General features: G+C 35.5%; 2 pseudogenes; both read right to left on the bottom strand.

Moving 5' to 3' along the window:
- Positions 1-9,515: 9,515 nt before the first annotated feature.
- LOC111743057 lies at positions 9,516-9,634 on the bottom strand (annotated as a pseudogene).
- A 10,983-nt stretch (positions 9,635-20,617) lies between these two features.
- Positions 20,618-21,569, bottom strand: LOC111743043 (annotated as a pseudogene).
- Positions 21,570-22,348: the final 779 nt, after the last annotated feature.

Here is a 22,348-nt window from a genome sequence, read left to right as displayed (position 1 = left end):
AAATGCTTCTCCGCTCAAGCTGAGGTCCAAGCTACTTAACCTTGAATGAATAAAGAAGGAGGAATAATTTTTGGAGGAAAATATTGAAAAATATGAAGAAAAAATAGAGAAATGCAGGTGAGTTTTAGGAAAATGGAGAATAGAAAAAAAGGAGAAAGATTTGATAAATATATAAACATAAATCGAAGAAGAAAGGAGCCATGTGCCATCCTATTTGAAGGATATCAACAAGAAATCAAAGGAGCTAAATCAGTATTTTGTTTCTGCTTGGTCTGTCACGTTCTCTGGCCTTAAACCATGAGACAGGTGAGTGGAAGAGACAGGCTTTTGATTCAGACAGCTTAATCAGAATTTGAACATTGGCTCTACCATAAATTAGCCCTGACCTTAGGCAAATCACTTTACCTCTCTGAACTACAGGTTTCTCATTTGTAAATTGAGATTAACAATATGTACCCCTATGTTGCTTTGAATGTTAAATGTGAAAACATAAAAAGTATATGGCATAGTAATTGACACCTGGTAAATGTTCAGCAAATGTATATTTCACCTTTCTCTTTGGATCTATGAACTTCTGATCTGGTTTTCTCATTACTTCTAGTTTTATTGATAGTTTTATGCTTCTGCTTATCAAAATTCAGTATCACCTTGGACTTGTTCTTGGTATCTTTTTTTTTTAATGGCTCATTTCTCCATTTTATTCTAATTACTAAATCTATGATATTTGCATTGTTGGTCCAGTTTTCTCTTCGGCAATCAAAACCTAGAACAAAGAATTCTCACTGCCTTCAGGAGATTTTACTTGAATGTTAATTTCTAGCTAAAATTAAACACATTAGAGAATTAAGTTCCTTGTGTCTATCACCATAGGCAGCAATAAAGTTATCCACAGTTTTATACCTGGGAGGATTGACTTTCATATCCAATCTAACTTCAGGTAGTGGACTGTTTCCACAGGGCAATAACTTTTTTTTTTTTTTCAATGAGTCATAGTCTCTTACCTCTAAGTCTTTAAGTGTTTCCAAACAAATTTATTCTTCCATTGCCTAGTGCTTGGACTTTAGGTGGGTCACTTTGGCCTTCTGGGTCTCAATTAAAAAATGAGAGATTTGTGATTATTCTTGCTCAAAATCAATATGATTCTGTGAAGTCTAGAGATACTGCACCCTTTTCTAGAGGCCACACAGTTGGTCAGTAGCAGACTCAGGAGGAGAACTCATACCTCCTGGCTCGCGGAGCAGTGTGCTTCCCCATGTGCTCCGGTTAACAAAGAAACAATGCCATGTGTTGCCATCTTTCCTATTACTTTCCCATATGAAATATTAGGTCAACTAACCTACTCTTTTTATTCTTCTTGCCACCACCCCAAATATCTGATAATAGAGAAGAAACATTGTCTCTAAAATGCTGGTATAGAATAATGAGTTCCAGGGATCTAAGGTAAAGGAGAAGGTGGTAGAGAAAAATTAATGACAAGAAAAGAGAGGTAAATAAGACGTTCAGATGTCTTCTTTGGAAAAGCATGATGGGTTGTCCAGTATAAAACCTGAAGCTCCAAGGAACACACCACTAATGAACTAAGATGTTGAAACACAAGCCTTTCAGTAGTGTTGGCAAGGTGACCTTTGCTGTCATATTGCCTGTTTACTGTACATACATCTTACATAGGTCATACATAAGCCTAAGTTTGTACTTTTAAAATGGGGAAATTCCATGTGATTTCGCTGCCTCTGGGGTATGAACATGAGGAGGAGCTAGAAATAGTGTCACGAAACCTTATGTTTGTGTTAATCATCCTCAATATGACAAATGGGTAAGAAAGAACCTTTGGAAAACCCCCAGGAAAGGCAGGATGAGGGAAGAAAGTAACAGATGACTGTTAACTCCTGGAAAACTGTTCATTCTTACAGATGGCGAATGGTGAAGACAGTAGGAGAAAAATAAAAATAAAAAGCAAAACCCAACATTACAGCTTTCTGTTTTGAAACTAAACCATTTGGTTCTATCTCTTCTCTTTCTGGAAAGTTATAATGTTTCGGAGATAAATCCTAAGTTTTCTCTTAAATAAGATTTTAGTTTCAGAGAAGTGGCCAAAATATTAGGTTCTTCCCTTTGGACTGGGCACTGGCTTTATTCTGTACCTGGGGCTACAGATTTACAGATGTTCCACACAGAAATACCTCCAATTGGTTATGTTCTGTTTCTCATTGGTCAGGGACAAGATGCTGCCTCCATGCCTCCCACCCTAACAAGATGTCCAAATGCTCCTCCCTGTTAGTGTAATTGCACACAATTACATTTCTTTAATAAAGTTTTTCTTTTCTCTGATTCAAGCTGGTTTTGCCCAGTTAATGGCATTGTGACTCGCTTTTTTCTACCCTTATCCTTCCACCTCTGTATGCCTGCTCCTTTAATCATCAAGCCTTAGTGCGTAAGATTAACTGAGCCTCAGGTCTATAACCATGAGGGCAATAGATTTTGGTTAGACTTTAGACTAAGGGTAACATCTTGGCTTTATCTAGATGTGTTTTAGCTGTAGGCTCACTGAGGCAGAACAATCTCACTGGCCACGGGACCAGCTTCCCCATCCTCTTGTCCAATCAGCAGCACCCACGACTCCAACTCCCTTAGTTTCCATGACTACTGACTTTTCCCTATATAATCTCTGCTTCCGAGACACCTGGGGAGCCAGGTTGTTGGGAGCAATAGCTCGAGCAATAGCTCGTCTATGTCTCCAGGACTTACAACTCTCTGAATAAACCTTACTTTCTTTGCCGAAAAACCTGCTCACATCTCTTTTTCGGCTTAGACGCGCGCAGGCAGACGGACCCCTTTTTTGTCCCGGAAACATGAAGGGGCTAAGAAATTTCCTGGACTAGTGAATTGTGGGTTGTTCTTAGGTGGACGACATGGGGTGGTGCTAACTCTTGAGTCCATTTGATTGTTATTGTCCCTTCTATTCTGCTTCCCAGTATTTGAGAAAAAAGATCTTTCCTCTTCCCTTTTTAAAAACTACTGGTTTTTCTTTCCCAACTATCTTTGCTTTATCTTGGATCTACTCTTTGCCTTCTGTCCTACTACCCCCAAGTGCTCTAGTCTAGTAAACAAGAAAGCTGGCTCTGCAAGCCTGGATTTCAGAATCTTCCTCTCAGATTTAACTTTGCTTCTGTTTTGTTGTAGGCCGGAGGAGGAAAACTAGCTCTTGATTAAGAGTGAGTGAAAAGGAAGAGTGAAATTTATAAAAAACAACCATACTAATATTTTGAGCTAACACTCTACAACACCTATGCAAATGACAAAGTTGGAGTTAATATCTGCCTTTTCTTAAGCAGGGCCAGGCGGTCTGAGATGAGAAAGTTTTTTTTTTTTTTTTTGATTAGTTTGGTTTTGTAAGAGACATAAAAGCAAATTTGAATTAGCCTTAGTAAGGAAATTGATTGGAGAGATCTGATGATACCTGGTGAAATAAAAGGAAGAGAACATTCCATTATAAGAAGGGCAAGAATTCAGCTGGGCCTTAGGATAAGCCAGCACAAGCTCTGCAGTGCCTTTGGGGAGCTTTTTCTATTGCCTGCTGACTCTTTTCCCCATGTCTACAGACTGGTTTTCTCCCTGTGGTAGAAAACACAACCACTCACTAACACCTAAATGTAACTGTATTTGCAAGAAAGAAACTGTTTCTCTCCCCTCTAAAAAAGAAAAGAAGAAGAAGAAGATGATGATGATGATTAAAAAGAAGAAGAAAAAACAATCTAGTAGGGTCAAAAATTTATTTTAGACAAGAACACATTTCAGAGCATCTATTGGGTCTTCATAGAGCAAGAGAAGTAGCTATTAAGAGGTATATTTTGACGATGAGTGTATTTTTCAGTTCTAGCAGCTTGGTGGGAGTAAAATTGAAAATGTAAGTGGGGTAAAAGGAGGAAATTAGTACTGATCTGCACAATAAGAATATTAAATATTTCATTGTGATGTTGCTGGCCTTGCAAAGTCTGTCTAGGAAGAAAAATATTTATCTTCTGCCTTATGAATTGAGATTATGCTGGTTTATAAGAATTTATATTTATATTTTCGAGGTGTGTGTGTGTGCGTGTGTGTGTGTGTGTGTGTGTTTCTACTGCTACCTGCTGTAAATGGGAAGGATAATGAGACAAGTTCAATGACAACTTCTGTTACAGAGAATTTTAGAACCCCTGGGTTGTTACTTCAGACTGAATAACAGACATGTAAAACTATACTACAGAAGGAAGTCAGATGCATCTTAAAAGCAAAATAATTTGTTGTCATCATGGGCATAATTTCCCAAAACTCATACAGAACATCACATAGAGGGATAGACCTGAAGAGAAGAGCATGAGCTTAGGGATAAGGGATATCCATGAGTGGCTATTGAGGAGAAGCAGAGTCTGCCACCCCCAAATATGCCTGTCTGAATGTTTATTATTTTAAGATGGTTATTTCCAAGAAACAAACAACTCAGAAAGAAACTCCTCCCTAAATGCTTAAAAGAATTTAGAGGGTCTGCTCCTGGAAGGAAGCTATTGTCACCGATAATTATATTTAATATAAACTAGTTGTGATAGACAGGAAGGAACCTGGCAAGACCTGTTTGATCAAAGTCCTCTCTGTGTTCCATTGTTAAAGATAGCCCAGCAAATATTTATTTACCAAAATTTCTTTTCTATCTCCATGTGAATTGCTTTTCTGCCTTTGAAGTCACAAACCATAACTCTCTACCTCTTTCTCCTTAGCTCAAAATGATATATAAGCCTTAATTGAGCAATCTGTCTTGGAGCCCCATATTCTTATGGAACCCTCATGAGTACATATGTAATAATTATTTTTATCTTTTAAATTGTCTCATGTTAACTTGATAATTAGTCCAAGCCAGAAGAACTGGGAAGTGTAGAAGAAAATTTATTTTTCTTTCCCCACACTACTCTACATATTTTTAACTTCTTGGATGCTTTTCTTTTAAATGATATACACAACAGATGACAGTCAATAAGTATATCATCATAGAAAACTACATAGCTTCAAGAATATCTGCCTAGAGAAGAAACAAGTTATTCACAGAGTTGTGCAATCATTACCACAATCAATGTTAGAACATTTCGTTGTCCCAGAAAGAAACTTATATATTTCCTACATTCCAAAAAATGATCTGAGGCAATAAAAGAAAAATATAAATTCATTTATTTGTTTTGTTGACACCTGCTATATTCAAGGCATCATGCTCAGTCCAAAAGATATATTAAATGAATAAAACAGGTTAGATAACTTTTAAGCAGGAACTGAAAACATCTTATAGCATATGTGTCACCTTATACTCTCTCTATTGTCACTTACATGTACACTATGGGATTCCGAAGTATGAGTCACCTTGACTCATACAGTTATATTCAGCCTGTGTAATGGGTTCATCAGGAAGTCTTGTTGACTTTTTTTTCAAAATACGATTTCATTTCCACTACTATAATTGTAGATGAAGCATTTTTTGTATGCTTGTATTATAACTTCAGTTGGCTTCAGAACTCTGATTTCTGTACTTTATTTTATTCCAAAAATATGACGAGATGAATTTTATAAAATGAAACAATAAAATCCTCAGATTTTATTGTTTTATCCTTTTACTCAAAACTTCCAATGACCCTTTTTCTTATTTTATTAAATCTACATGCTCTGCCAAGTTTAAAGTTCTCTATCATGTTGCCTCTTCTTGCCTCCATTAATCCATTCACTAATTCATTCAGTATATATCTCTAGGTGCCTACTGTGTGCCAAGTACTATGCTAGGGCTGAAAAGAATACCTTGAGGAAGATCCCTGCCCTCATAGAGCATGTGATACAGCTGAAGCCTGGAAAGTAAGCCATGGAGTAGACACGATGCTAAAGGGCAGCTTAGAGCATGGCGGGAGAAGCTTAGAGGATGGGCATACACTCTCACCTGAGAATTAATGAAAGTTTTCTTGGAGGAAGTGGCAGAATGTGGATCCCAGTCAGTGAAGGAGAGGAATAACATTATTCCAGGTAGAAGAAGTTGTACAGTAGAGGATAGAGGTGAGAAAGATTCCCACTTACTTATTAAAGGGAGTGAAAAGTTAAAAACACAGTTGAAGAAATGGATGGCATAGGATTCAGGCTGAAGTGGAGAAATCAGTCTTGGAAAGGAGGAGGGAAGGATGAAAGGATGGAATGCTAATTTCATAGGGTTGGTGTTAGGAAGTAGAGGCAGCAGCTCTCTTATTTGATGGTTCTTATTTTTCCTGCAAAGCAGGAGCTAAGGATCTCAGCTGAAGGTGGGAGGTAAGGGTTGCAAGTGGGATCAGATGTGAATGAAGATTTGGAATAGCTCTGTTATTAGACAAACAACACTGTAGGACATTCTAGGCCAACAGAGATGGAAAACAGTGAACCTATACTGTGGTGGTGAGGAACGCAGGCTCCATAATAAGACACGCCTGGATTCAAGTCACCATGAGTCCCTGCTCTGATTTTGGGCAGGTATGTAATGTTTCTGATGCTTAGTATTTTCATACAGTAGAGATAATATTAGTACACTGGATTATTCGTGAGGTTTTGGGTAGGATTAAATGAGAAAATACATGTAAAGCACTTAGCATGATGTCTAGTACGTAGTAAGAGCTTAATCAATATTTTCTATTTACAATAGTTAAGTACCGGTTTGGTCCATAGTAGTGGGAAAAAAAAAAAAAAAAAAAAAAAAAAAAAAAAACCAGAGAGAGAAAGAGAAGAAACAAGATAGCATGGTGCCATCATAGGTACAGGGTACAGGGACTATCTTCATGTACTGCTTGGTTCCACAGAGATTCACAGGCCAACTGACCTATATCTCCTCAGATATATACAGTGACTTGCCCAGAGTGGGTTTCTGCAAGTCTGAGGACCTGCTCATCACCTTCCTTTGTCATAGTCTATATTCCTTATTGGATATGAGTCAGAAGCACGTTAGTACTTGCAATGTTCAATTAAACAACATATATTTAAGCACATTTAACTTAATAGAATACAGATTTGAGCAAAAAGAAGTCATCTGTAACATAATCGGGTTATTCATACTCTTGGATGATTGCCTTTGTACGATTCATGGTCTGAACATCTCCACATGAAGTTACAAAGCAGTTTGGTAGATGTTATATTAACTATTTAGTTTAGTTCTCCTCTTTTTATGTTATAATTTCCTTTAGTTATCCCAATCCTTCTGTAAAGACTGATACAGTTGTTTAACCTTTTGTAAAGATACTTTGTGGATTTAAAGAATGGGCAATACAGGAAATACATCTTGAAACAGAATAACCCTTTTCTCCATAACAGTGCACAGAAAGCAGTGGGAAGCTATTGAGGTGACCAGTGACGTGAAGTTTTCTTATGGATAAACTGAGAATATCAGGGTGCACCACAGTGAGGCCTATGATGTAATGGCTGTGTGGACACTATAGAAAGAGATGTGAAAAGATCACTTTAAGCATAAACTTGAGACAGCTAACAATAAATTGGGAAGGAAATTGACACTTGGAGTACATGGTATGATCAAATTCTAAGTCCCAGTTGTGAAATCTTGGGATACGATCATACTGAGTCGACTTGGGTAAGATGTTAAGATCCATACCCAATACCCAATTAATGCAAGGGTCAAGCATTAACTTGGCTACTCCTGTAGATATATGGGTGGGGAAGAGAAAGCAGTTTTCAAAATGAGAGAAGGACTGGATGGCCAATCCCACAGTAATACTTCTTTCACTATTAAGCATTAAGACTGTGAGAATATCAACTTTTTGGCAAAGTTGACTTTTCCACACACTCTTCCTATGAATCATACATATGGATTATAGAAGTCATTGGTAAAGGGAGATTAACTTATTACATGTATAGTCTCTGTCTTTCATGCCTTTTTGTGTTTAAGTGTGAAGTCAAACTTGAAACACTCACTTCTCAAGATGACGAATTAATAAAAGCCCTCTGGAATCCCAAGAAAATTAAAAAGAGACATTGCTTTTTTGATTTTAAGAAAATTGAAGTTTTTATGTTATCTTATATATCCTGATAGAAGAAAATTGAGAAAACAAATAAAATGACACCAGAAATCACCAACTAGAAATTTTGTACATTGAAAATTAATAAACAACAGCAACATAAATATCTTCTTTTATTCCAGCTTTATTGAAGTATAAAGGACAAATAAAAATAGTATATATTTAAGATGTACATGTGTTAGTTTGATATATGTATACATTGTGAAATGATTAGCACGAAAAAGATAATTAACATATTTATCACCATTTGGGAGGAGTGGTGAGAACATTTAAGATCTATTCTCAGCAAATTTTAAGTATAAATTATAATATTATTAACTATAGTTATCATGCTATAATTAGATTCCTAGAATTTATTCTTCTTGGAACGGAAAATTTGTACCCTTTGACCAACATACTCCCATTTCCCCTATTTCCTAGCTCCTGGTAACCACTATTCTACTCTCTGGTTCTGAGTTTAATGTTTTTAAATTCCACATACATGTGAGATGATACAGTATTCATCTTTCTATGTCTGGCTTATCTCACTTACTACAATGTCCTCCAAGTTTATCTATGTTGTCACAAATGACAGGATTCTTTCTTTTTTATTGCTGAATAATATTCCACGATGTATATATACAGACACCACATTTTCTTTCTCTGTTTATCAGTTGATGGACACTTAAGCTCTTTCCATATCTTGGTTACTGTGAATAATGCTATAATGAACATGACAAGGTAGATATCTCTTTGAGTTCATTTTTTTGAAATATACCCACTAGTGAGACAGCGGAATTATAGAGTAGCTCTGTTGTTAATTTTTTTGAATAACCTCTGTACTGTTTTCCACCTCTGTGCTGTTTTCCATAATGGCTGTACCAATTTACATTGTCACCAACAGTGTAAAAGGGTTCCTTTTTCACCACACCCTTGTCAACAATTATCACTAGTTTTTTGATAATAGCCATCCTAACAAGAGTGAGCTGATATCTTTTTGTAATTTTGATTTGCATTTACCTAATGATTAGGAATGTTGAGAACCTTTTCAAGTACTTGTTGGCCGTTGGTAAGTTTTCTTTGAAAAAATGTCTATTCAGATCCTTTGCCCATGTTTTAAACAGTTTACTCATTCTTTTGCTATTGAGTTATAAGAATTCCTTATATATTTTGAATATTAATCACTTAATAGATATATGGTTTATAAACACTTTCTCTCATTTCATAGGTTGCTTTTTCATTTTGTTGATTGTTTCCTTTGCTGTGCATAAACTATTTTAGTTTGATGTAGTCTCACTTGTTTATTTTTGCTTTAGTTGCCTATGCTTTTGGTATTATATCCAAAAAATCATTGACAAGACCAATGTCGAGGAGATTTTTCTTATTTTTTTTTGTTTTAAAAATCTTATGGTTTCAAGTCTTATGTTTTAAGTTTTTTTTTGTTGCTGTTGTTTTTGTTTTTGTTTTTGTTTTTGTTTTTTACACCTACAGCATCTGGTCTTCCTAGGTGGTCTCCCATCCAATTACTAACCAGGCCTGATCCTGCTTAGCTTCTGAGATCAGATGGGATCAGGCATGTTCAGAGTAGCATGGCTGTAGACATGTTTAAGTTTTTAACCCATTTTGAGTTTTTATTTTTGTATACACTGTGTGAGATAAGGGCCCAATTTCATTCTCTTGCATGTAGATATCCAGCTTTCCTAACACCATTTATTGAAGACTATCCGTTCTTCACTGTGTATTCTTGGCATCTTTGTCATAGGTTAGTTGACCACATATGCATGGGTTTCTTTCTGGGCTTTCTGTTTTTTTCCACTGGCCTAAGTGTCTGTTTTTATGCCAGTGCCATATTATGTACTTACTATAGTTTTATAATATGCTTTGAAGCCATAAGTGTGATACTTCCAGTTTTGTCCTTTGTTTTCAAGATTGCTTTGACAACTTGAGGTCCTTTGTGATTTCTTATGAATTTTAGGATTTTTTTCTATTTTTGTGAAAAATGCCATTGACTTTTATCATTAAATAGTGGAGATTGGATGGGTTTATAGATGGATGGACCACTTTGGGAAGACTTATTAAAAATTTGACAACATTTTGAGTATAGCAGTGTTCTAAAGCAGGGGTCCCCAACCCCCGGGCCACAGACCAGTACTAGTCCATGGCCTATTAGGAACCAGGCTGCACAGCAAGAGGTGAGTGGTGGGCAAGAGAAGCTTCATCTGTATATGAAGCCGCTCCCCAGAGCTAGCATCAATGACTCAGCTTCACTTCAGATTATCAGGCATTAGATTCTCATAGGAGCACTGGTCCCTGGTACAAAAAAGGTTGGGGACAGCTGTTCTAAAGTATAACTGGCTAACATAGGAAATATAATATAACTTAGGAAAGGATATCAGCATAGGAAACAGGAGAAACTGAAGTCAACTCAGTGCTCTTTCTAAGGCTGAGTGAAAAGGCCTTAAAATTGCACCACTGTCAAATCTAAGAGGTATTGCCTATAGTCGCCAGGAAAAACCACCAATTTGGTGGTAGCTTCTTTTTAGTTTAATTTAAAAGTACAGGAAAGAGCAGTGTTTAATTTTTGTCTTGGATTCTACTGGATGTTGATGGAATTAAATTGGACGAGGAAAAGATATGATTCCCATTAGTGGTGTATTGAAGATGAGAAGTAGGATGGAGACAAGGTAAAAGCCACCAGGATGAGTTTATTGCCTTCAAACTACAAGTCTCTAAATTATGAAGAAAAGTCTGTTGTGCTTGTAGGTTAACATACCTTTGAAATGCCTCTTTTTAAGATCCCTTGGAAGCATAACCACCCTCAAAAAAAGCAATAACTTTGTTAACTATCCTGTAATCCATTCCCGACTTTGCTTTTTCCCACTTTTATGTAATCTTCCTTACGTTCCCTCCTTAATTTCAAATGTATAAAGAAAACTGCAAATTGATGTTCTTGGGAGCACTTGCCTCCTGGCAATTGTCATCAGTTTGGCTCAAAAACATGCTTATAAAAATTCTCTACAGGTTTGGATTTTTCTTGTGTTGACTCATAGTATTTAAGTATTGTTAATGTTATACTACTTTAAGTTATAAGATATCAAGGAGAAGAAATATCACTCAAGGATTTACCTTTTCTTCTGGAGGTGGGGATAGTACATGGTATAGTTAGTTGTATTAGGTCAGGTGGAATTATAACTTTGTTATTTGGTTTAAGGAGATGCATATGGATGTTAGCTTGAGAGGAGGTAGACTTGTGATGGTTTATTTTATGTGTTAACTTGACTGGGCCAAGAAGTGCCCAGACATTTGGTCAAACATTATTCTGGGTGAGGGTGTTTATATCTATGAGGGTGTTTCTGGAGGAGATTAACATTAAAATCAGTACACTGACTAAAGTTGATTGCCCTATGTGGGTGGGCCTCATCCAACCAGTTGCATGCCTTAAAAATACAAAAGTCTAACCCTACCACAAGTAAGAGGAAACTCCTCCTGCTTGACTGTGTTAGAGTTGGCATATAAATCTCCTGTCTTTAGACTTTGACTGGAACTTATACCATTGGGTTTCTTGGTTCTTAGTCTTTCAGAATGCAGGTCTTGGGACTCTTCAGCCTCTATAATCACATGAACCAATATTTTATAATCTCTCTCTCTCTCTCTCTCTCTCTCTCTTTCTCTCTGTATACATATTCAGTTTCTCTGGAGATCTCTGACTAATATATTCTTATAACTGAGAGATAAGGTCAGAAAATATGATACTCTGTTTGAGCTAGCATGGATCAATATGAGACATACAAAGTGAATCATTGCAGATGTCTTTCTTAAAGTAGCCTATTCTAGGAGATGATTTTACTGTGTGAGTGATGATACTAAGATGTCCTTTATCTTTAATCTAAAATAAAATGTGTATGTTGTCAAAAGGCTTAAAAATGATAATGCTGGCTCAGTGATAAATGATATACAATATAGCTCCAGAATTATAAATGAGAGCACATCTCATTTATTAGTGTACATTTTTTAGATCTCTTATGAGACATATTTTTGTGATAGAGCTGACCTTTATGCCTTGTTATTCTACCCCATGATCATTCGGTTCTCACTTCTCTGATTCAATAAGTAACCTTAGGGAAGAAAGTAAACAAACAGTCCAATGAAAACCTTCCAACTTTCTGATGTTTTACTTTTTAGTATGATTATCTAAATTCGTATTTTAGCCTATCATTCACTCATGTCACAAATAGCTACCAAATGCCAGCTAATAATCCAAATACTTTCTAGGTCTTATAGATAGCGCCAAAGGTACCCAAAGTATCCTTCTTTTAAGGAACTCAAATTTATGAAAAACAGAGATGTAAATAAGTACTACACAATACAATATGCTATGAAGGGCCATGAAAACACAACGAACAGAGGAAAAAAGTGAATTCACTTTGAGAAGTGATGAAAGATTCTAGAGGAGGTAAAATCTGATTGGGTTTTGAAAAATGTGTTAGTGTTTGCAAAAAGAGCATAATTGGGGAAAAGGCATGGAGGAGAAGCTAAATAGTCTGTGTGGGGAATGGGTAAGAGTTTTGTGTGGTTAAAGAGGTGTGTTTGTGAAATGTATGGGTTTGGCTAGAAGGGTTAGTGGGTCATGTGTGTGCCCTGCTAAGGAGTTTGGGGATCTTCCTTATAGCAAACTAGCTATCTAGTCTTTAATTGAGAGAAAAACATAATCAAATTTGGATTTTAAAAAGGTTAGTTTGTTATGTGGACAGGGATATGCACTTAGGAGACACTTGTTTCAAGGAAACCAGTTAGGAAATTATTTTAATAGTTTAGATGAGAGATGACAATGAGCCAAATCAAAGCAATAAGAATGGGAAAACAAAGGAGAATTAAGGAGTTTGATTTTATGAGTAACTTCATTGGAGCTCAGTCAGACACATTAAGTTGTAAATCTGATACTAATCAAAATTGTTATCTCTGGTGATACTTCAATATGTATATTCCAAATAGATCCCATTTAACAGCTGCTTTCTCTACTGAGCAGATAAATAAGAACAATACTTATACAACCTTTTAAATTGAATTTTAGTTCATTTTCCAGCAAACTTGGCCAGTAATCCTATAAAATATTTTTATTTCTTCATTTTTTGGTTTACGTTACTCTTGTGAAGCATGTTTGCTACTGTCTAGAGCTCAGTGAGATTTAAAATGCCGCTAAAACTGTGTCCAAGAAAAAAAGCCAGAGCTATTAGAGATTTTGAACATTTGGTTAGCTTCGCCACCAATCAGGAGATTTTTAAGGTGATGGAATTGATCTGTATGATACTGTAGGGGTGGGTAAAGTAATGCATTTGTCAAAACCCACAGAACTATACGTCATAGTGAGCTTCGTTTATGTAAATTTTTTAAAAATCAGTAAGAATGTTGAGAGAACCCAGGATATTGGGAGAATTCGGACCACAACAAATTAATTTAACTGTATTACAAATGTATGATATAACTTCACTGAAGGGACCAAGAATAAAAGGATCTGACTTAAGGGACTTTGGAAAAAGTATTATGATTGGATAATGTAAATCTAAAGACAAAAAAAGAACTATTCATAAACACAGTGCTCTGCTTAGTAAATTTGTTTTTTACAACAGTATGTGTTAGCAGTTCTGAAACTGTCCTACTTGTGTATTACAGATGAAAATAAATAAATATAGTGTAAATAATGAGAGCCAGATTTTTCACTGTCAGAGAAAGCAGTTATAAATGAGTTAGAGAGGGCAGGGGAAAGGCTAAAATGAATCCTGTGATGCTAAATTAGAGTTGGTGATATTATTATAAACTTATTTATTTTGATATACAAATATATAAATACAGAAATAAACATAGATATGTATGTATATATGGGCTAGGTACATACATGTATTTCCTAGGCCTGTCTACTAAGAGAGCCTAGAAAGAGTAACACTCTAGTAGGAAAACAAACATACCCAATGCCCAGATCTTGGTTTTTATATATCATTCTTCAATAAAAAGAACCAGCAGTACTTGGAGAAATGGCTGAGTCTGGGTCTAGAACAAGAAAAATACAAGATTCTGGAGCATCTTAGAGTGATGGAAAGTAAAGCATTGCTAAAAATAAAAGAGAGAAAGACAAAAAGAAAAAAAAATGAGGATAGGGGCATGTCAAAAGCACACAAGAGCCAACATGAAATATTTGGAATGGCTAAAGTTGGAATAATTTGAGTAACATAATAAATAAAAATGGTGTGGAGTCATAACCCAGAGAAATATAATAAACATGCCTAAGTCCACATTTATATAAATAAATGATTAAGTAAATAAATAATGAATAAATATATGAGGAAGAAGGGATATATGTTCCTAAATTTCAATTAAACACAGAAAATATAAGGGAAATAGAAAATCATCATTAGAACACCATAACAATATTGCTGCAGGCAAGTTCTACTGAAGAATGCAAATATTATTAGACCCACTTTAAGAAGAAAGAGAATATTTGCATAGCCTCCAAATATTTCCTCTAAATATTTATTAGTTTACTGGCATGGTTTTAATAACACCCACAAATTCTTTGATGTTGTTCTCTCCAGAGGGTGGGATCGATTCCCCTTCTCTTCTGCGTGGGTTAGATTTAGTGACTCTCTTCTAATTAACAGAATATGGAAAATGAAAGATAATAACTGTAGAGTGGAGAGAACTGGGCACTCATCATCTTAGTCAAATGATCAAAGTTACTATCACCTATAACAAGTTATATTGATATCATGTACCACCTGAAATGATAACAATGAGAAGAGCACTTCACTTTTGTGGTGTTTTTCTTTAAAATCTATTACCTAAGTTTAATTATGGGAAAACATCAGAAAAACACGAAGTGAGGGACAGTCTACAAACTACCTGTCCAGCATTCCCCCAAATTGTCAAGATATTAATGACAAGGAAAGACCAAGAAATTCTCTTGGTTGGAGGAGACTGAGGAGACACGGTGACTAAATGCAATGGACAGTCCTGGATTGGATCCTGGGGCTGGAAAAGAACATTGATGGGGAAAAAATAGCACAATCAGAATAAAGCCTGCAGTTTAGTTAATAGTATTGTACTATATTAATTTCTTAGTTTTGATAAGTGTATTATGGCTATGTAACTTAGGGGAAGCTCAGCGAAGAGTATATGGAAACTATCATTGCAATTCTGCATATGAATACAGTATGGACTTCAGGTAATAATAATACATCAACATTGGTTTATTAATTTTTAAAAAAGTACCATACTAAATTTAGATGTTAATAGGAGAAACTGGTTGTAGGATATATATATTACATTTGAAATTTCTCCATAAATCTAAAAGTCTATTAAAAATATGTATGTGTGTACCACTTGCAAATCTAAATATTAAACAAATATTAAATGAGATCCAAATTATTAGCTTGTCTCTTACTTACCTACACAAATATCCTATGATAATTCCTTTTCTGTCCCTTTCTTTTCTTTCTCTACTCTCACATAGGCCCTGAGTATTTTCCTTGAACTGCTGTCATCTCATTCTGATTAGTCTCTGTGTCTCAGTTTCTTCTCCCACATGACCCTGTACTCAACAGTCACTTCATGATTCAGTTTTTTTTTTTACTGGTAGTTAATTTTCATTTTTAAAAATTTCCTAGAAATCTCACTATTGCTCTCTGTATAAAAGACATTCTCCCAAGCATTTAATGCCTTCCACGATCTGGCCCCAAAGTTCTTCCAAGCACATTTCTATCATTCCTTGTATTAATCGATCGGTGTGCTACTTCAGTGGTTTTCGGACTTTAAGATATTATTAGTGAATGGAGCCTTATTTTTCTAAATAAAAATCTTATGTAGAAACCCAAGTTACAGATCAGATAAAGACAATACCATGGGAGGGCTCAGGTGAACAGACAACTTATTCAGCCCTCTTGCCTCAAGATCTGTTGGAGGTCATCTGAATACCTGTTTTTGGGTCAGTGGACTAGTCACTGGTCCTGAGCACCAGTCCTGGGAATTGAGCACCCTCGCTTTCTTCTTGACTTATTTTATGTCTTTGTTTTTGCCAGTGGCACAGCCCAAAATGCCTTTCCTCTGCTTCCATTACTATTTGGCCCTATTAAAATCCTTCTCTTTCTTCAAATACCACTTCTTCCATGAGGACTTCTTGGATTGCCCATACAGAAGTTTTCTCTCACTTCCACGGGGTTCTTGACCTTTGACTTGAACTTCTGTTATGACATTTAATGCATACTGATCTGTGTCAGAATTATTAGATTATACTTATTCTCCTCATTAGCCTGTGGGTGGGGCCTATGGTTTTTATATCTGTGTATTACCCTCAGCAGCTAGTGTGATGCTTATACTTAGCAGACTTCTGGTTAGTGCTAACAGAAATAAGATGGGTGGCTAGAAGAGCAAATGTTTTAGATTAACTTTGACTTGGACTCATAGTTCTGCTTTTGACCCTTAGCCTGCCTCTGACTCCTGATACTGCTTGCTCTTTTCATGCTTTTCGTTTTCTCTCATGGATGCCTATCAGACAACTAAATATGCTAGCTCCCCATGACATAGAGAGACTAATGGAGAAATGTGGCTTGACAATCATTAGACTATCCTCTTCTCCTTATCTCATGCTCCATACCCAAAGCCTAGTCCAGTCTCTGGGACTTCATAGATATTCAACATATGTTTGCTGAATTGTTGAACACATAAGAATGATTTAGAATAAGAGCAATTTTCTTCTTAAGCTAAAGCTGACTGTGCTCTTAGCCTGTGTTGCTGTAGAGAATCAGCTGCAGCAACTACACAGCTATCCAAAGATAGAAATATCCAAAGAAAGAGATATCAGTGATCTTGAAAATGATTAGTGCCATTTCAATTCAGATCTGGGGTTGCCTGCTTGGCTATTCAATTCAGCCCTCATATCTGTACAAACCTCTTATTTACACTGTGTTATTTAGCTTGGTTTCCTCCTTGAATACTGTTCTTGATAACGATTTACAAATATTTATTTTCAATAAATATTTGGAGAGGAGTACAGAGTGACTTTTCCCAGATTCTGCAATCCTCTACAGATGGCCGTAAGTATAACCACAGTGCTCAGAGTAGTGCAGATCATAGAAGGTGGCTGAGTGAGAGAGTATGCTTGCTTGGTGGGTTTTTTAATGGTGATGGCTCGAGGGTAAGAAAAATTAAGGTAATAAATATATTTGGCTTGAGTAGCTACCTTCGAAATTATATGAAGGTTGTAGCCTAAATTTTCAAACTTGTTCATCTGTTTTTCCTGCCATAACTTGAAAAACAAAAGGCACTATCACACACATGAAAATAAAAGCATTGAGAATGCTAATTCTTCTGTTTAAACTTACCTATATATATGTACTATAAAAGATTCAAATACAAAGTATTTCAACAGTATACAATGTGTACTGAACAAAACAAAAGCTTTTGCCCTCTTCTGTCTACTTTCATTTTCCTTCTCACGTCTAACTTCTTTCCCAGGTAACCACACTTCCAAGCTTGCTGGTCATCTTTTCAGTCCATTTTATACAGACATTTATGTTTTCTTACTTTATTTTACTCTAACATACATTATATATAGATTAAACTTTATGTATCAGTTAGAGTTTAATTTTAGCTGCAAGTGTCAAAGATAAGTGACTTACCTGAATGAGTATCATCAAATAATAGAAAGTCCAAGACTGTAAGAAGATCCACAATGCCATGCAGGACTCGGACTCTTTCTGTCTTTCCAATTTTATCCTTAGTTGTAGCTTTTGCTCGCCCACACTCTTGTTACCTCAGGACATCAAATTAGCTGCTATCTTATATCACTAGCATTTTTTTGCATCTCAGATATTGTTCTAGATGCCTTACTTTATAATTTGGTCCTCATAATAATCCTGTGGGATAGATACTATTATTATCTGTATTTTACAAATAAAGAAACTGAAATGCAGAAAGACTAAGGCATATGACCAACGAATTAGTGGCAGAGCAATTTTCATGTTTTTACAATGAAACATAATCAGTTCAATATAATGAAACATAAACATTTGTTGAATGTTGAAAAATAGGTGAGTCCATTTCAAATTACAACTTAAATCTTAATAAGAAATACTACAGGACCAGAAAAATGTAATCATATTTTCTTTAGGCTGTTTAATGTAAACTCAATAATATAGAAATAAATTATTTATTTAATATTATTAAGAAATAAAATATTTGCGTAAATAAATTTTTCAGGTGAAGAATGCTTTCTGCTTTAAGAACTGAAACTTAACTCTAAAGCTTAATTTTTCCTATTTTCTTCAGAGAACATTCCTTGTAATTCTATTCTCTAAAAACATCAGTTTTGGGGTCATTTTAATAGGTGTCTTGATATCAGTTTTGGGGTCATTTTAATAGGTGTCTTGATAAGAGTTCTGATATCGCAAAATCAAGAAATGAAAAATATTTAGAATTGTGACTAGCATAGACATCAGTAAGCCGGTAAGCTTTTCACTGAGCTTTAGATTATATAAATTTGAAGACAACTATTCCAAAGCCTCAGAAGTTATTTTAGTGAGGTTGTGCTACCAATACAAAGTACCATAGACTGAATGGCTTAAACAACAGAACGTTATCTCCTCACCGTTCAGGAAGCTGTAAGTCTGAGATCGGGTTGCCCGTATAGTCAGATTCTGATAAGAATTCTCTAGTAGGGGCTGTCTTCTTGGTTTGTAGGTGGCCACCTTCTTTCGGCGAAGGTGGGTTGTAACAGAGAGAGAGGGAACCCTCTAGTGTCTCTTCTTAAGAAGGCACTAATCTCATCAAGAGGGCCCTAACCTCATGATCTCATCTAACCTGCATAAATTTCCAAAGGTTCTATCTCCAAATATCATCATATTAGAGGTTAGAGCTTCAGTATATGAATTTTGAAGAAATAAATATTCGGTCCATAACAGAGGACTTTCTTAATTACGAAGGTATTTCTTAATTACTTCTTAGTCTTCACCTAGATTCTGAAAATTTTACTTGTAGATCAAAATTGCTACTATACCATGTGAAGAGTGGGAGAGAGTAGGTAGTTCACTTAAACTCTGCCTCGATTTTTAATCAGATTACTTATATTCAGATGAAAATAGAATTGATGAATGCTCTTATTTTAGGTAGGACAATCTTATCACAACACTGAATGTCTTACCCCTCGTTCCACCTACTTTTCTTACTGTCTCTAAGCCACAAATTTACATTTGTTAAATAGAAAAAAATAATATGTACTTTACAATATAATTGTGAAAATGAAACAAGAAAAGGGACATAAGGGCAATTTGTTAACTGTAAAACATTCCATAATAAAATGATCTAAAGTAACCACAATATAATAAAACAAAGTAACTTTATTATACTCCACAATTACTGGCCATGATAACAATTAAAATGCATTGAAGCTTACCAAATAACTTAAGAGATTTTTTGTGCAAACCATATATATATATATATATATATATATTGGGGGGGGGGTGTTGCTTGCACTGTATGTTTTCAAATACCTTGCCAAAGTTTGCATAGAAAGGATTCCCGACGTTAGAGACATGTTTATCTTGGAAAGTTTGTGCTCACAGAAAAGTTGGCACAGAATACACTTGGCACTACTGTGACTTCTGCACATTGTCAGCCCAACTTGGAGATTAATCACAACAATTAATCACAACAAATTCTGAGTCTTACAAGAAGCATTTAAAGAAAAAGCAATAAAGAAAACACAAATCTGTTACCTCTATATATACATTGTGCCAATAACAAATTTCTGGTTTTGATAATTATAAAAGATGGACCCACCGAAGGGAACTGGGTAAAGGGTATATTGCAACTACCTCCGAAACTATAATTATTTCAAAATAAAAGAGTAAAATAATATTCTTCCATTTCAAAAAGGAAAGATGCTCTTTAAGAAAGATTAGGCAAATATCACAGGTAAACTGGGAAAAATCACAGGGTAGAGATTTGAACGCGGGGCAAAAAAATTCTATTTGCTTGAGTTGTGCCTTTTCTTGTTTCCATCTGACTGTTTCTTCTTTCTTCCTCTAATCATGCTGCAGCCAGTGAAGAGAACAAGAAAGGGCAATTAAACCAGATAGAGGGAAGGACATCTCCATAGGTCATTACTATTGATTTAGGAAGAACAAGTTATATTAATGAAATTCTCAATCTCACAGGCTGGAAGTAAACTCTTTATACTCTTATTGCACTAATCTTCCATTTTATGACCTGAAGAATATTTTGTCATCTATGTTGGTTATTCTTTATTCTCTATTCTCTCCCCAGGTAAACTGTAAGCTTCTTAAAGAATTTTTTGCAAGACATTTAGATTGCTTTAATCTTTCCAGTTAATACAACGTGTTTTAGTAACTGCAACATTAATTTTTAACATCTCACATAACTAGTCAGTAAGAATTTATTTTTTCAAGTGTAGAAGTTGGAACAGGAAGACAGGAAACACAAGAATGACAAGTTTTGCACTTGTGCTAAAACCCCCCAAATCACAACTATTTTCTTCTCTGCAGCAAAACTGTACCATAAATTTCAAAGTTTTAGTTTTAATCCCATGACTCATCATCTATTGGATTGGGAGTTTGTGAAGAAGAAAAAACAAATATTTGCTGACTAAATGCTCTTGCCCTGATAATTCTTTTGAGTATCAACTGATGCAAACACATTTCCTCTTATACTGACACTGAAGCCAGGAACATATGTGCTAGAGGCAGTTTCTTCCAACCATACAGGAACATCCTGTTGAGCATCCAACTGCAGTTTCACTGAACTAAATGGTCATCTGACAGCACTGAGAAAGGAATTAGCTCTGCCAGTGTTCCCACAATGACCAAAACACTGAATTCAATGAACACATTCATCAGTAGTAGAAGAAATACCAAAATTGATAACATATTGAACATTTTAAAATCCAGCTTTCTGGCAGCTACTGAAGTAGCTATGAGAATTGTCTGTAGTGAAAATCCCCAAGAGCATGTTCTCTTTTTCCCTTCCAGATTCCAGATTGCCTGAATACTTGTAGTTTCTATTTTTTTCTAGACAAAGAGAAGTTGCAATAAAATTTGCTTTTTTCTTAGTTCTAAGGTCATAGTTCTTTCATCATCTGTGTTTCGCAGAATTTCTACAAGCTTTTCTCTTTTTGAATACTAGCCAACTCAATACTCTGCTGAACATCTCTATGTACTCTACCTTCTTGTCCAACAGCAACAAACAAATAATTCAACTTTTAAAATACCGCAGCCAAGCTTGGAATTTCCTCTGGAAAAATTGCACTGAGCATAACTGTTTAATGTTGTTCATTTCTAGGCAGGAGATTAGCTTCTTCATTTCTGGTCCAAAATCTCTATATAGCATGCAATCAGCTTCATCGAAAATTAAATATTTTAGTTATCTGAGACCATTTTTTTCTTCATCTATGATATCCATGAGTCTCCCAGGAGGAGCACATAATACATCATAGACTTGTAATGTCTGTATAAGAAAGGAAGGTAACACCATTCTTGGTTCAGGCACTCAGGAAACTGATATCCTTCTTTGGTTTTATCCTTACATAGTCTTAGAGACAGAAATTATTATTTTCACTTTTCTTACAATGAAAGAGAGGCTTGGGAGATTAGATAATTTATAATTTATCTAATAAGTGGCAGAGGCAGGAATTCAACTAAGCTCTGTCTGATTTCAAAGTTCCCTTCCTTCCATTACACGATTCAAATCTATTCTCCAGAGTCTTCTGGCACTTCATTGGCTTGCCACAAATATTTGTTGACTACATGAAGAACGGATGATCGAAAGAAATCATCTGAGGCTTTATGGGCAATGCTAAACTGAGAAATAGAAATACGAATATATTTATAATGCTTATAAAATTGCTCTATATTTTTAAGCAGCCCTGTCTCTTCTGACAAAGAAAGGCTACTCTAACCTTCCTATGAAGTGAAAAGAGAAACACTGCTCCATTATATCTACAATTAGGATGGACTTCAGCCAAAATTAAAAGGTAGGTAAAGACTTAGAGGCTCTTCTATTTCTGTAAGATGGCTCCATGTAGTCACTCCCTGACCTCAGTTTAGGCCAACCTCCAGAATTAACTCTGCTTTCTTTAGTTTTGCAGTCTTAGCTGGTGGTCATGGAGGAAAAATAATTTTGGAAGAAAATTCTCATGAGGACTTTTAGCTTATAGAATTTGGATCCAAAAAACAGGGTTTTTTAAAAAAATTATATCCTTCACTTACTAGTTATATCATTTTGGGTAAACCGCTTAACCACTCATTCTAAAA

The sequence above is a fragment of the Pteropus vampyrus genome, unplaced genomic scaffold (assembly GCF_000151845.1).
Source record: "Pteropus vampyrus isolate Shadow unplaced genomic scaffold, Pvam_2.0 Scaffold106, whole genome shotgun sequence".
Taxonomy (NCBI): Eukaryota; Metazoa; Chordata; class Mammalia; order Chiroptera; family Pteropodidae; genus Pteropus; species Pteropus vampyrus.
This window is presented reverse-complemented; position numbering and strand designations above follow the sequence as displayed.